This window comes from Bombina bombina, chromosome 8, assembly GCF_027579735.1.
Source record: "Bombina bombina isolate aBomBom1 chromosome 8, aBomBom1.pri, whole genome shotgun sequence".
Classification (NCBI taxonomy): Eukaryota; Metazoa; Chordata; class Amphibia; order Anura; family Bombinatoridae; genus Bombina; species Bombina bombina.
In genome coordinates, this window is record NC_069506.1 from 4,641,720 (window position 1) to 4,659,911 (window position 18,192).

The following is an 18,192-nucleotide window of genomic DNA, read 5'->3' on the forward strand; positions in this document are numbered from 1 at the left end:
CATCAGAATATGAATAAACTCACATTTACACTTATTGCTCTCCAGTTCCTCTCTCTTTAGCCAGGTCACATGGTTTTACTGCATCTGAAGTTCTGAAATAATTATAGTTCCAGTAAAAAACACCCCTGTGTTTTTGTTTACAAACTAATATTATTCACAGGGTGTTATTTTCCTTATTTCACATTAACACAACAGTCTCTGTAGCTTATACACATAGGATTTTGCCTAACAGTAGGGTTACAGTAATAGAAAATAGAATTTGGGTAAATGTTAACATTATTTTGCTAGTTTGCTAGCTACACTAAAACTTGTTTAAATCTAAACATTTTAATTATGGAGGTAATTAGTTTATTCCTCAGTTAAAACTCCCCAAATATATCAAGAAAATACTTAAGTGCATTTCTCTTCATCAATATTTCACAGGTGAGCTTTAACTTTCACTCCTGAATTATTAAGTAGAATCATCCGCATTGCGCAGAGAATGTGCAGTTTGTCTTTGGTGTCAGGTGGAAATGACTCTGCTTCGTAATATAGAGTTGATATTTTTGACAATGTACAGCAATTTTGTGACTCTACAGTTGTTTCAGCAGAATTTAGGCTGCGAGTATGGAATAAATTGTGTCGGAGCTCAGGATAATCAATTGGTCTGTCCAGCAGGTAAGTGCACCTTATTGTCGTTGTCAAAGGAGATGAACACTTTTACACCACAGTTTTCTTTATTCACAAGACTAACATTATATAATATTTGTATTATCTGCATATGGATTTAGTAATAGTTTTTTTACCCTCACTTCCCGGTTAATTTCTGGGACTTTGTCCTGGGTACAGGGTCCTAAGTACACAGTAAATACAGCCCATAACTTCAAAATGTCACTGCCTGTAACAGGATAAAAGGACAGTCATTTTATACAACCCCCAGATATTGATCCCAGATGTAATAATATATCTTTTAATTCTGATTCAGTTATTTATACATTGCTGTAAAAGTCCTGAACACAGTTAATATAACAATGCCAATAGCAAAATACATTCACCTAGATTACGAGTTTTGCGTTCGTGTTTTAACGCTGAATAAATGGCTATTTCAGCATTAAAACAGCACGGCAGCCATTGCAAGTCTTGTCGGTATAGCTGTACCGCAAGCCTTTAAGCCTGAACCGCAACCTCAGTTCCGCACACGTAAAAATTATGTTTTGTCATGGGACTTTCATAGCGCAGCCATTGTGAGTTTTGCAGTGAGGCTTAAAAAACCTGCGTTCCAGCCTATACCGACAAGATCCGTTTCTCAATCGAAAAGCAGTAGTTATGAGTTTTACGCTACAAAACTGTAACATAAAACTCATAACTAAAGTGTTACAAAGTGCACTAACACCCATAAACTACCTATTAACCCCTAAACCGAGGTCCTCCCACATCGCAAATACTATATTAAAGTTATTAACCCCTAATCTGCCACTCCCGACATCGGAACCACTAAAAAATTATTAACCCCTATTCCACCGCTCCCTGACATCGTCACCACTATAATAAAGTTATTCACCACTAAACCACCACCTTCCCACATCGCAAACACTATTTAAATATTATTAACCCCTAATCTGCAGTCCGCCCACATCGCCCCAACTATACTTAAGTTATTAATCCCTACAACGCCATCCACTATAATAAACCTATTAACCACTAAACCGCAAGCCTCCCACAACAAAATATACTAAAGTAAACTATTAACCCCTAAACCGAAAGCCCCCCACATCACAATAAACTAAGTTAAACTAGTAACCCCTAAACCTAATGCCCCCCTAATTTTATATTATATTAAAATTACAATTAAATTAAATTAAAACCTAACTGTTAAATTAAAAGAACTAAGTTTAAACTGATATAACTATTAAACTGAAATTAAACTAACTACCAATTAAATAAAACTAAACTACACATTAAAAAAATCCTAACACTACTCTAAAAATTACAAACACTCTAATTACAAAAAATAAAAAAGACTAAATTACAAAAAATAACAAACACAAAATTACGAAAAATAAATGAAATTATCCAAAATAAAAAAGAATTACACCTAATCTAATAGCCCTATTAAAACAAAAAAGCCCACCCAAAATAAAAAACACCCTAGCCTACAATAAACTACCAATGGCCCTTCAAAGGGCCTTTTGTGGGGCATTGCCCCAAAGATATCAGCTCTATTCCCTGAAAAAAAATACAAAGCCCCCCAACAGTAAAAACCCACCACCCAACCAACCCCCCAAAATAATAAACCTAATTCTAAAAAACCTAATCTACCCATGAATTGAACAGCCAATAGGATTTTAGCAGCTCTAATTCCTATTGGCTGATTCACATTTTTCAGCCAATAGGAATGCAAGGGACGCCATCTTGAATTGCGTACCTTGCATTGAAGATTCAGTGTACCCGGTGACCGTATGAAGAGGATGCTCCTCACCGGATGTCTTCAGGATGGACCCTGCTGGGATCAAGATAGAAGATGCCACCTGGATCAAGATAGAAGAGGCCGCCTGGATGAAGACTTCTCGCCACCTGGATGAGGACTTCGCTGCCTGGATGAAGATAGAAGAGGCCGCCTGGATGAAGACTTCTCGCCACCTGGATGAGGACTTCGCTGCCTGGATGAAGATAGAAGAGGCCGCCTGGATGAAGACTTCTCGCCACCTGGATAAAGATCGTTCAAGCGGGACTTCAAAAACTGTAAGTGCGTCTTCGGGGGTTAGTGATAGGTTTTTTTAAGGTTTTTTTTGTGGGTTTTTTTTTTTAGTTTAGCATTTGGGCTTTTAAAAGAGCTAAATGCCATACAAATGTTTTTTTTTCAGGGCAATGGGTAGCTTAGGTTTTTTATCTAGTTTTTTTTGTTTTTTTTATTTTGTGGGTTTTGGGGAGGGTGGGGGTTTGTAATGTTAGTGGGTCTTTGTATTTTTTTTTCAGGTAATAGAGCTATTTAACTTAGGGCAATGCCCTACAAAAGGCCCTTTTAAGGGCTATTGGTAGTTTATTCTAGATTAGGTTTTTTTATTTGGGGTGGTTTTTTTTTAATTGGGTTAGAATTGGAATATGAATAATTTTAATTATTTTTGATAATTTTCAGGGCAATGGGTAGATTAGGTTTTACTTTAATTTTATTTTGTGAGTTTGGGGGGGTGGCGGTTTGTATACTGTTAGGGGGTGTTTGTTTTGTTTTGTAGCAAAAGAGCTGTTAACTTTAGGGCAATGCCCTCCAAAAGGCCCTTTTAAGAGCCCCCAAAATTCCCTTGTAAGGGCCCCCAAAAGGCCCTTTTAAGAGCCCTTGGTAGGTGTTTTTTTTTTTTTTTAAAGGGTATTAGAATAGGAATAATTTTTATTGTTTTGTATAATTTCGTTTGTTATTTTAGGTTTTTTTATTTTTTTGTAATTTTAGTGTAAGGCAGCTTAGGTTTTATTCCACAGGTAAATTTGTATTTATTTTAAATAGGTAGCTAGTAAATAATTGATAACTATTTACTAACTAATCTACCTAGTTAAAATACAGACTTACCTGTGAAATAAAAATAAACCCTAAGCTAGCTACAATATAACTATTAGTTATATTGTAGCTATCTTAGGTTTTATTTCACAGGTAAGTATTTAGCTTTAAATAGGTATTATTTAGTTAATAATTGTAACTTTATTTAGCTCAATTTGAATTATGTTAAAGTTAGGGGTGTTAGGGTTAGGTTTATGGTTAGTTTTAGGGTTAGGGTTTCATTAGGATTAGGGTTAGGTTTAGGGATTAATAGTTTAATTTAGGTTTTTGCAATGTGGAGGGCTGGGGGTTTAGGGGTTAATAGATTTATTTAGTGGTAGTGATGCGGGAGGCCAGAGGTTTAGGGGTTAATACCTTTATTTAGTGGCAGCAATGTCGGGGAGCGGGGGAATAGTGGTTAATAACTTTAATATAGTGGCAGCGATCTTGGGGTGCGGCGGAATAGGGGTTAATACCTTAATTAAGGTGGCAGTGATATCGGGAGCGGCAGAATAGGGGTTAATAACTTTATTTAGGTGGTGGCGATATCGGGAGCGGCAGATTAGGGGTTAATAACATGATGTAGGTGCCGGCGATGTCCTGGGCAGCAGATTTGGGGTGTTTAGATGTGGGGTTTATGTTAGGTTTTAAACATAACTTTTATTTTTACGGAGCTTTTAATTCCGCGATTGCAGGTGTTAAGCTTTTTTTAGCCCACTTTTCCCATTGATGTCTATGGGGAAAGCATGCATGAGCACGTCAAAGCAGCGCTTGTATTGTGTGCGGTATGGAGCTCAACGCAACCATATCACACGCACAAGCCGGCTGTTTGAAAACTTGTAGTGGCTGCGCTATAGGGGGTTAAAAAAACGCAACTTTTGTTGCGTTTGTTAATTTCCCTATAGCGCACATAACTCGTAATCTAGCTGATTGTGTGCAAATGATAACATCACCAGAAGAGAAGTTATAGTAGCTGAGGATACCCAGACAAATAAATATGCACTGGGGAAAAAGTCTTAATAATAAAATAAAGATTTCTTAATATTTTACCCCAAGACTTCCTATCTCACTGCACAAACAGTCGTGTTCCTATCTCACTGCACAAACAGTCGTGTTCCTATCTCACTGCACAGTCATTTTCCTATCTCACTGCACAAACAGTCATGTTCCTATCTCACTGCACAGTCGTGTTCCTATCTCACTGCACAAACAGTCGTGTTCCTATCTCACTGCACAAACAGTCGTGTTCCTATCTCACTGCACAAACAGTCGTGTTCCTATCTCACTGCACAAACAGTCATGTTCCTATCTCACTGCACAAACAGTCATGTTCCTATCTCACTGCACAAACAGTCGTGTTCCTATCTCACTGCACAAACAGTCATGTTCCTATCTCACTGCACAAACAGTCGTGTTCCTATCTCACTGCACAAACAGTCATGTTCCTATCTCACTGCACAAACAGTCATGTTCCTATCTCACTGCACAAACAGTCGTGTTCCTATCTCACTGCACAAACAGTCGTGTTCCTATCTCACTGCACAAACAGTCATGTTCCTATCTCACTGCACAAACAGTCGTGTTCCTATCTCTCTGCACAAACAGTCATGTTCCTTTCTCACTGCACAAACAGTCGTGTTCCTATCTCTCTGCACAAACAGTCGTGTTCCTATCTCACTGCACAAACAGTCGTGTTCCTATCTCACTGCACAAACAGTCGTGTTCCTATCTCTCTGCACAAACAGTCGTGTTCCTATCTCACTGCACAAACAGTCATGTTCCTATTTCACTGCACAAACAGTCGTGTTCCTATCTCACTGCACAAACAGTCATGTTCCTATCTCACTGCACAAACAGTCGTGTTCCTATCTCTCTGCACAGTCGTGTTCCTATCTCACTGCACAAACAGTCGTGTTCCTATCTCTCTGCACAAACAGTCGTGTTCCTATCTCTCTGCACAAACAGTCGTGTTCCTATCTCACTGCACAAACAGTCGTGTTCCTATCTCTCTGCACAAACAGTCGTGTTCCTATCTCACTGCACAAACAGTCGTGTTCCTATCTCACTGCACAAACAGTCGTGTTCCTATCTCACTGCACAAACAGTCGTGTTCCTATCTCTCTGCACAAACAGTCGTGTTCCTATCTCACTGCACAAACAGTCATGTTCCTATCTCACTGCACAAACAGTCGTGTTCTTATCTCGCTGCACAAACAGTCATGTTCCTATCTCACTGCACAAACAGTCGTGTTCCTATCTCTCTGCACAAACAGTCGGGACAATTTATATTTTTATGAATCACATACTGTGAGGTTTATGTGAGGCAGATTCTGCTAATATACTGTTTTTTGCTCCTCTTTCTTCTCTTTTTGGGGGCTTTCTGGGCTAATTTTGCAAACAAGCCTCTCCAGTAACACAAGTTTGTGGTTTTCAATACATTGTATTCACTAAAGCTTGTTCTCAGTTTCAATGGCCTTTATTTGTTCTTTTAAAGGTTATTTCTGTTCTGAAGATGGTCAGCAGGTGACTCCTTGCCCAAAAGGAACTTTTAGGTCAAGCAGAGAAACAAATATATATAATTGTATTGAATGTCCTGCACACTTCTTTAACTCTCTTGTGGGTCAGGATTCCTGCTTACCCTGTGGGTCTGAAGCCACACAGCCCGAGGAAGGTCAGGCAACATGTATCTGCCATGGCGAGGGACGGATATTCCAGGTAAGAGTTTATATCAGTTAGCAAATTCTGTTGGCTGACAAGAAAAGACTATTGGTAGCGTAAATATTGTCTCCTATCTGTTATTGTTTTAACTAAGTTTTGTACTTACTAAGGGCTAGATTACAAGTGTCACACTTATGTTAGCAGTTTGTACATATGTATTTATATGTGTATGTAGGTGTATACATACATACAGTATATAAACATACATACACATGTATATACATATATACCTTTGTATATTTACTTTGAAGCAATTTCAACTCAAATACCTGAAAACAAGAAAAATTGTATTTATTTTGTTATAAATTGTAATATTTAATGTGTTTTACTATGTATTTAATGTAAATATTTCACATTCCAATGTTCTTCATGTAGGGGAAAATTTTCTTTGTATTTTAAATATATATTTCCACATATATCTGTATATACTAAAACCTATATATATTCACAGATTTTATATATATATATATATATATATATATATATATATATATATATATATACAGTATATATAAATCACCAAGAAAGAATAAGCACAGTCTTACAAATCCATCATATATATATATAATCTTTATTTAAATAGAAATAGAACATTTTCTTCTATGTGAAGGATATTGGAATGTAAAATATTTATAACTACCTTTGGGTTAGCGCTGTAGGTTTAACTCGTGTTCCCATCTCCCAAGTTTTTTCTACTGGGTGCTCTGCATTGACGTGTATGGGGACAAGAAGTTTGCGTGGTCACAATATCCTTAAGCCCTGAAGTTAGCACGTGTGCTTTATCTCAAGCGCAAACTATTTACTTTCAACTTTCAATATGCACACTATCCCAGGAGCGATAAAAAAAAAATTCTGATGATGTTTGTTTGCTAGCAAAAGCATTAAATATAACACCACTTGCAATCCGGTTGCGCACATCATTGTCTACATAAATGGACTTTCTTATTTTTAGCTGTACCACGTATAATAGAAACATAGAATTTGACGGTAGATAAGAACCAAAAAGACCCATCAAGTCTACCCATATTACATATTACTTTTCCCTTAAGATAGCCTTATGCATGTCCCATCAAGTCTACACATATTACATATTACTTTTCCCTTAAGATAGCCTTATGCATGTCCCATCAAGTCTACACATATTACATATTACTTTTCCCTTAAGATAGCCTTATGCATGTCCCATCAAGTCTACACATATTACATGTTACTTATTACTTAGTATAACCTTATGCATGTCCCATCAAGTCTATACATATTACTGTTACTTATTACTTAGTATAGCCTTATGCATGTCCTATCAAGTCTACACAAATTACAGGTTACTTATTACTTAGTATAACCTTATGTATGTCCCATCAAGTCTACACATATTACATGTTACTTATTACTTAGTATAGCCTTATGTATGTCCCATCAAGTCTACACATATTACATGTTACTTATTACTTAGTATAACCTTATGTATGTCCCATCAAGTCTACACATATTACATGTTACTTATTACTTAGTATAGCCTTATGTATGTCCCATCAAGTCTACACATATTACATGTTACTTATTACTTAGTATAACCTTATGTATGTCCCATCAAGTCTACACATATTACATGTTACTTATTACTTAGTATAGCCTTATGCATGTCCCATCAAGTCTACACATATTGCAAGTTACTTATTACTTAGTATAGCCTTATGCATGTCCCATCAAGTCTACACATATTACATGTTACTTATTACTTAGTATAGCCTTATGCATGTCCCATCAAGTCTGCACATATTACATGTTACTTATTACTTAGTATAACCTTATGTATGTCCCATCAAGTCTACACATATTACATGTTACTTATTACTTAGTATAGCCTTATGCATGTCCCATCAAGTCTACACATATTACATGTTACTTATTACTTAGTATAGCCTTATGTATGTCCCATCAAGTCTACACATATTACTGTTACTTATTACTTAGTATAACCTTATGTATGTCACATCAAGTCTACACATATTACTGTTACTTATTACTTAGTATAGCCTTATGTATGTCCCATCAAGTCTACACATATTACATGTTATTTATTACTTAGTATAGCCATATGTATGTCCCATCAAGTCTACACATATTACATGTTACTTATTACTTAGTATAACCTTATGTATGTCCCATCAAGTCTACACATATTACATATTACTTATTACTTAGTATAGCCTTATGCATGTCCCATCAAGTCTACCCATATTACATGTAACTTATTACTTAGTATAGCCTTATGTATGTCCCATCAAGTCTACACATATTACATATTACTTATTACTTAGTATAGCCTTATGCATGTCCCATCAAGTCTACACATATTACATGTTACTTATTACTTAGTATAGCCTTATGCATGTCCCATCAAGTCTACACATATTACATGTTACTTATTACTTAGTATAGCCTTATGCATGTCCCATCAAGTCTACACATATTACATGTTACTTATTACTTAGTATAGCCTTATGTATGTCCCATCAAGTCTACACATATTACATATTACTTATTACTTAGTATAGCCTTATGCATGTCCCATCAAGTCTACCCATATTACATGTAACTTATTACTTAGTATAGCCTTATGTATGTCCCATCAAGTCTACACATATTACATGTTACTTATTACTTAGTATAACCTTATGTATGTCCCATCAAGTCTACACATATTACATTTTACTTATTACTTAGTATAACCTTATGCATGTCCCATCAAGTCTATACATATTACTGTTACTTATTACTTAGTATAGCCTTATGCATGTCCCATCAAGTCTACACATATTACATGTTACTTATTACTGAGTATAGCCTTATGTATGTCCCATCAAGTCTACACATATTACATGTTACTTATTAGTTAGTATAACCTTATGCATGTCCCATCAAGTCTACACATATTACTGTTACTTATTACTTAGTATAGCCTTATGTATGTCCCATCAAGTCTACACATATTACATGTTACTTATTACTTAGTATAGCCTTATGTATGTCCCATCAAGTCTACACATATTACATGTTACTTATTACTTAGTATAGCCTTATGTATGTCCCATCAAGTCTACACATATTACATGTTACTTATTACTTAGTATAGCCTTATGTATGTCCCATCAAGTCTACACATATTACATGTTACTTATTACTTAGTATAACCTTATGTATGTCCCATCAAGTCTACACATATTACTGTTACTTATTACTTAGGATAGCCTTATGTATGTCCCATCAAGTCTACACATATTACTGTTACTTATTACTTAGTATAACCTTATGCATGTCCCATCAAGTCTACACATATTACATGTTACTTATTACTTAGTATAGCCTTATGCATGTCCCATCAAGTCTACACATATTACATATTACTTATTACTTAGTATAGCCTTATGTATGTCCTATCAAGTCTACACATATTACTGTTACTTATTACTTAGTATAGCCTTATGTATGTCCCATCAAGACTACACATATTACATGTTACTTATTACTTAGTATAACCTTATGTATGTCCCATCAAGTCTACACATATTACTGTTACTTATTACTTAGGATAGCCTTGTGTATGTCCATCAAGTCTACACATATTACATGTTACTTATTACTTAGTATAGCCTTATGCATGTCCCATCAAGTCTACACATATTACTATTACTTATTACTTAGTATAGCCTTATGCATGTCCCATCAAGTCTACACATATTACTATTACTTATTACTTAGTATAACCTTATGCATGTCCTATCAAGTCTACACATATTACATATTACTTATTACTTAGGGTAAGCTTATGCATGTCCCATCAAGTCTACACATATTACATGTTACTTATTACTTAGTATAGCCTTATGTATGTCCCATCAAGTCTACACATATTACTGTTACTTATTAGTTAGTATAGCCTTATGCATGTCCCATCAAGTCTACACATATTACATGTTACTTATTACTTAGTATAGCCTTATGTATGTCCCATCAAGTCTACACATATTACATGTTACTTATTACTTAGTATAGCCTTATGTATGTCCCATCATGTCTACACATATTACATGTTACTTATTACTTAGGATAGCCTTATGTATGTCCCATCAAGTCTACACATATTACATGTTACTTATTACTTAGTATAGCCTTATGCATGTCCCATCAAGTCTACACATATTACATGTTACTTATTACTTAGGATAGCCTTATGCATGTCCCATCAAGACTACACATATTACATGTTACTTATTACTTAGTATAGCCTTATGTATGTCCCATCAAGTCTACACATATTATATGTTACTTATTACTTAGTATAGCCTTATGTATGTCCCATCAAGTCTACACATATTACATGTTACTTATTACTTAGTATAGCCTTATGTATGTCCCATCAAGTCTACACATATTACATGTTACTTATTACTTAGTATAGCCTTATGTATGTCCCATCAAGTCTACACATATTACATGTTACTTATTACTTAGGATAGCCTTATGTATGTCCCATCAAGTCTACACATATTACATGTTACATATTACTTAGGATAGTCTTATGTATGTCCCATCAAGTCTACACATATTACTGTTACTTATTACTTAGTATAGCCTTATGCATGTCCCATCAAGTCTACACATATTACATATTACTTATTACTTAGTATAACCTTATGCATGTCCTATCAAGTCTACACATATTACATGTTACTTATTACTTAGTATAGCCTTATGTATGTCCCATCAAGTCTACACATATTACATGTTACTTATTACTTAGTATAGCCTTATGTATGTCCCATCAAGTCTACACATATTACATGTTACTTATTACTTAGTATAACCTTATGTATGTCCCATCAAGTCTACACATATTACATGTTACTTATTACTTAGTATAGCCTTATGTATGTCCCATCAAGTCTACACATATTACATGTTACTTATTACTTAGTATAACCTTATGTATGTCCCATCAAGTCTACACATATTACATGTTACTTATTACTTAGGATAGCCTTATGCATGTCACATCAAGTCTACACATATTACATGTTACTTATTACTTAGGATAACCTTATGCATGTCCCATCAAGTCTTCACATATTATATGTTACTTATTACTTAGTATAACCTTATGTATGTCCCATCAAGTCTACACATATTACATGATACTTATTACTTAGTATAACCTTATGTATGTCCCATCAAGTCTACACATATTACATGTTACTTATTACTTAGGATAACCTTATGGATGTCCCATCAAGTCTACACATATTACATGTTACTTTTACCTTAGGATAGCCTTATGTATGTCCCAGGCATTTTTGAATTCCTTTACAGTCTTTCGGCTAGATTTAGAGTTTTGCGGCCAAAGGGGTGCATTAGCTACACGTGTTTTTTTCCCCCCGCACCTTTTAAATAACGCTGGTATTGAGAGTTCTCTGAAGGGCTGCGTTAGGCTCCAAAAAGGGAGCGTAGAGAATAATTTACCACCACTTTAACCCTCAATACCAGAGTTGCTTACGGACGCGGCCAGCTTCAAAAACGGGCTCATGCATGATTCCCCCATAGGAAACAATGGGGCAGTTTGAGCTGGAAAAAACCTAACACCTGCAAAAAAGCAGCGTTCAGCTCCTAAACGCAGCCCCATTGTTTCCTATGGGGAAACACTTCCTAAGTCTGCACCTAACACCCTAACATGTACCCCGAGTCTAAACACCCCTAACCTTACACTTATTAACCCCTAATCTGCCGCCCCCGCTATCGCTGACCCATACATTTTAATATTAACCCCTAATCTGCCGCTCCGTACACCGCTGCAACCTACATTATAGCTATGTACCCCTAATCTGCTGCCCCTAACATCGCCAACCCCTATATTATATTTATTAACCCCTAATCTGCCCCCCCAACGTCGCCGCTACCTACCTACACTTATTAACCCCTAATCTGCCGACCAGACCTCGCCGCTACTCTAATAAACGTATTAACCCCTAAAGCTAAGTCTAACCCTAACCCTAACACCCCCTAAGTTAAATATAATTTAAATCTAACTAAATAAAATAACTCTTATTAAATAAATTAATCCTATTTAAAGCTAAATACTTACCTGTAAAATAAACCCTAATATAGCCACAATATAACGAATAATTATATTGTAGCTATTTTAGGATTTATATTTATTTTACAGGCAACTTTGTATTTATTTTAACTAGGTACAATAGCTATTAAATAGTTATTTACTATTTAATAGCTACCTAGTTAAAATAATTACAAAATTACCTGTAAAATAAATCCTAACCTAAGTTACAATTAAACCTAACACTACACTATCAATAAATTAATTAACTAAACTACCTACAATTATCTACAATTAAATCAACTAAACTAAATTACAAAAAATAAAAAAAGAATACAAGAATTTTAAACTAATTACACCTACTCTAAGCCCCCTAAAAAAATAACAAAGCCCCCCAAAATAAAAAAAATGCCCTACCCTATTCTAAAATAAAAAGTTTACAGCTCTTTTACCTTACCAGCCCTTAAAAGGGCCTTTTGCGGGGCATGCCCCAAAGTCATCAGCTCTTTTGCATTTAAAAAAAACATACAATACCGCCCCTCAACATTACAACCCACCACCCACATACCCTAATCTAACCCAAACCCCCCTTAAAAAACCTAACACTAAGCCCCTGAAGATCTCCCTACCTTATCTTCACCACGCCGGGTATCACCGATCCGTCCAGAAGAGGGTCCGAAGTCTTCATCCTATCCGGCAAAAAGAGGTCCAGAAGAGGGTCCGAAGTCTTCATCCTATCCGGCAAGAAGAGGACATCCGGACCGGTAGACATGTTCATCCAGGCGGCGTCTTCTATCTTCATCCACCCGGCGCGGAGCAGGACCATCTTGAAGCAGCCGACGCGGATCCATCCTCTTCTTCCGGCGACTCCCGACGAATGAAGGTTCCTTTAAGTGATGTCATCCAAGATGGCGTCCCTCGAATTCCGATTGGCTGATAGGATTCTATCAGCCAATCGGAATTAAGGTAGGAATAATCTGATTAACTGATTGAATCAGCCAATCAGATTCAAGTTCAATCTGATTGGCTGATCCAATCAGTCAATCAGATTGAGCTTGCATTTTATTGGCTGAACGGAACAGCCAATAGAATGCAAGCTCAATCTGATTGGCTAGGGGTTAATTAGTGTAGGTAGGTAGTGTAGGTAGGTAGCGGCGATGTTGGAGGGGGCAGATTAGGGGTTAATAAATATTATGTAGGTGTCGGCAATGTTAGGGGCAGCAGATTAGGGGTACATAGGGATAATGTAGGTTGCGGCAGTGTGCGGTCGATAGATTAGGGGTTAAAAAAATTAATTATAGTGGCGGCGATGTGGGGGGACCTCGGTTTAGGGTAGTTTATGGGTGTTGGTGTACTTTAGAGCACAGTAGTTAAGAGCTTTATGAACCGGCGTTAGCCCATAAAGCTCTTAACTCCGTCCTGACTTTTTTCTGCGGCTGGAGTTTTGTGGTTAGAGTTCTAACGCTCACTTCAGCCAAGACTCTAAATACCAGCGTTAGAAAGATCCCATTGAAAAGATAGGATACGCAATTGACGTAAGGGGATCTGCGGTATGGAAAAGTTGCGGCTGGAAAGTGAGCGTTAGACCCTTTCCTGACTGACTCTAAATACCAGTGGGCGGCCAAAACCAGTGTTAGGACCACTTAATGCTGGTTTTGACGGCTAACGCAGAACTCTAAATCTAGGCGTTTGAGTTTACCACCTCAAATGGAAGTTTATTCCATGAATCCACCACCCTTTCTGTAAAAAATGCTTCCTAAAATTTCTCCTGAATCTGCTGCCCTCTAACTTTAGATTGTGACCCCTTGTTTTGGCATTTATTTTTTTTGTGAAAAATGCTTTCAGCTTCTATTTTATTAAGTCCCTTCATATATTTGAAGGTTTCTATCATGTCACCTCTTTCCCTTCTATCCTCTAAACTATACATATTTAGATCTTAAAGTCTTTCTTTGTACGTTTTATATTTTAGACCATGTACCATTTTAGTAGCCTCCTTTGGACAGCTTCTAGTTTAGTTATATCTTTCTGTAGATATGGGGCACGATCAAATATACGGCGCAGGTTTTGGCACAAGCGTGGGAACCTGCGCCGCCTGTAATTTCACCTCGCACGTCGGGGTATTACATAAACCCCGCAGGCAGTTCATAAAGTGCCGTAAGTCGGATAAACTAGCGATATCCAGAAATGAGCGTAAATACAAATTTCTGGAGTCGCTAGTGACTTACGGCACTTTAGAAACTGCCGGCGCCTAAGAAAAGTAAATAAAATAAATCTCCCGTAAAAGTCTAACACGCCTCCCAAAAATAAGCCTGACACGTAAAACCCCTATATCCGCAATCCCCACTCTCATTACTAATAATAAATGTATTAACTCCTAGACTGACAACCCCCCACAACGCAATAAGCCTAATTAAACTATTAACCCCTATATCTGCCATCAAACCCACACCGCAAGTAATAACTAAATTATTAACCCCTAAACCTCCATAGCACACAACACAATTAACCTAATCAAGTATTAACCCCTAAACCGCCATAGCCCACATAGCCTATTAAATGTATTAAACCCTAATCTGCCACCCCCAACGTCGCCGCCACTATAATAAAGTTAACCCCTAAACCTAAGTCTAACCCTAACCCTAACACCCCCCTAACTTAAATATTATTTAAATAAATCTAAATAAATTTACTATTATTAACTAAATTATTCCTATTTAAAACGAAATACTTACCTATAAAAGAAAAAACCTAAGATAGCTACAATATAATTAATAATTACATTGTAGCTATTTTAGGATTTTTTTTTATTTTACAGGCAACTTTGTATTTATTTTAACTAGGTACAATAGCTATTAATAGCTACCTAGTTTAAATAAATACAAATTTACCTGTAAAATAAATCCTAACCTAGGTTACAATTACACCTAACACTACACTATTATTAAATAAATTAAATTAATTAACTACAATTACCTAAAATTTAATACACTAAAATAAAATATGGTACAAAAAAACTCACTAAATTACAGAAAATAAAATAAAATTACAAGAAGTTTAAACTAATTACACCTAATCTAAGCCCCCTAATAAAATAAAAAGCCCCCCAAAATAATAAAAACCCTATACTAAATTACAAATAGCCCTTAAAAGGGCTTTTTGCAGGGCATTGCCCCAAAGTAACCAGCTCTTTTACCTGAAAAAAAAAAGAAATACAACCCCCCCAACATTAAAACCCATCACCCACACACCCAACCTTACTCTAAAACCCACCCAGCCCCCCCTAAAAAAATCTAACACTAACACCTTGAAGATCACCCTACCTTGAGCCTTCTTCACCCAGCCGGGCAGAAGTCTTCATCCGATCCGGGCAGAAGAGGTCCTCCAGCGGGCAGAAGAGGTCCTCCAGCCGGGCAGAAGTCTTCATCCGATTCGGGCAGAAGAGGTCCTCAGCCAATCGGAATTGAAGGGACATCATTTAAAGGAACCTTCATTCTTCAGTTGGATGTCATTTGAAGAGGATGCTCCACGTCGGATGTCTTGAAGATGGAGCTGCTCCGCGCCGGATGGATGAAGATAGAAGATGCCGCCTGGATGAAGACTTCTGCCCGTCTGGAGGACCTTTTCTTCCCAGCTTGGATGAAAACTTCTGCCCATCTAGAGGACCACTTCGCCTGGCTTCGTTGAGGAAAATGATTCTAAATGAGACTGAGAGAGAGGGAAGATTCAAGAAGCAAGCTGCCACTGTGTCCCTGAAGCTTTATATGCAAAGGTAAAGCACTTTAACCAGCACCTGAAGTTTATTATAAGTAGTATTTAATTAGAAAGAAAAGACATAATGTGATTCACAACCTTAGTATATCTTTTCTTTCTGATTAAATAATAGGAAAGGGAGAATATGTAGTGTGAATAAAGTTAGTGGCTTGTCAAGTGACTGCTAGCAATATTGGGTGATAAGTAATATGGAATAAATAAAGCCTGAGTGAAATACTGGATGTGTATCTTCTGCATCTGTATAATAACACCCAGCACTATATAATGACACAGTAGTGACACTGGCTCATGGGTATAGCCAGACAAGGGCTGGTTATAGGATCAGTGGTATCTGCATCAGTATAATAAAATTCAGCACTATATAATGACACAGTAGTGACACTGGCACATGGGTATAGCCAGACAAGGGCTGGTTATAGGATCAGTGGTATCTGCATCAGTATAATAACACCCAGCACTATATAATGACATAGTAGTGACACTGGCACATGGGTATAGCCAGACAAGGGCTGGTTATAGGATCAGTGGTATCTGCATCAGTATAATAAAATTCAGCACTATATAATGACACAGTAGTGACACTGGCACATGGGTATAGCCAGACAAGGGCTGGTTATAGGATCAGTGGTATCTGCATCAGTATAATAACACCCAGCACTATATAATGACATAGTAGTGACACTGGCACATGGGTATAGCCAGAGGAGGGTTGGTTATAGGGTCAGTGGTATCTGCATCAGTATAACAACACCCAGCACTATATAATGACATAGTAGTGACACTGGCACATGGGTATAGCCAGAGGAGGGCAGGTTATAGGATCAGTGGTATCTGCATCAGTATAACAACACCCAGCACTATATAATGACACAGTAGTGACACTGGCACATGGGCATAGCCAGAGGAGGGCTGGTTATAGGATCAGTGGTATCTGCATCTGTATAATAACACCCAGCTCTATACAAAGACACAGTAGTGACACTGGCACATGGTTATAACCACACAAGGGCTGGTTATAGGATCAGTGGTATCTACATGAGTATAATAACACCAAGCACTATATAATGACACAATAGTGACACTGGCACATGGCTATAGCCAGAGGAGGGCTGGTTATAGGGTCAGTGGTATCTGCATCAGTATAATAACACCCAGCACTATATAATGACACAGTAGTGACTCTGGCACATGGGTATAGCCAGAGGAGGGCTGGTTATAGGATTAGTGGTATCTGAATAATAACACCCAGCACTATATAATGACACAGTAGTGACACTGGCACATGCGTATAGCCAGACAAGGGCTGGTTATAGGATCAGTGGTATCTGCATCAGTATAATAACACCCAGCACTATAAAATGACACAGTAGTGACACTGGCACATGGGTATAGAAAGAGGAGGGCTGGTTATACGGTCAGTGGTATCTGCATCAGTATAATAACACCCAGCACTATATAATGACACAATAGTGACACTGGCACATGGGTATAGCCAGAGGAGGGCTGGTTATAGGGTCAGTGGTATCTGCATCAGTATAATAACACCCAGCACTATATAATGACACAGTAGTGACTCTGGCACATGGGCATAGCCAGAGGAGGGCTGGTTATAGGGTCAGTGGTTTCTGCATCAGTAAAATAACACCAAGCACTATATAATGACACAGTAGTGACACTGGCACATGAGTATAGCCTGAGGAGGGCTGGTTATAGGATCAGTGTTATCTGCATCAGTATAATAACACCCAGCACTATATAATGACACAGTAGTAACACTGGCACATGGGTATAGCCAGAGGAGGGCTGGTTATAGAATCAGTGGTATCTGCATCAGTATAATAACACCAAGCACTATACAAAGACACAGTAGTGACACTGGCATATGGGTATAGCCAGAGGAGGGCTGGTTATAGGGTCAGTGGTATCTGCATCAGTATAATAACACCCAGCACTATATAATGACACAGTAGTGACACTGGCTCATGGGTATAGCCAGAGGAGGGCTTGTTATAGAATCATTGTTATCTGCATCAGTATAATAACACCCAGCACTATATAATGACACAGTAGTGACACTGGCTCATGG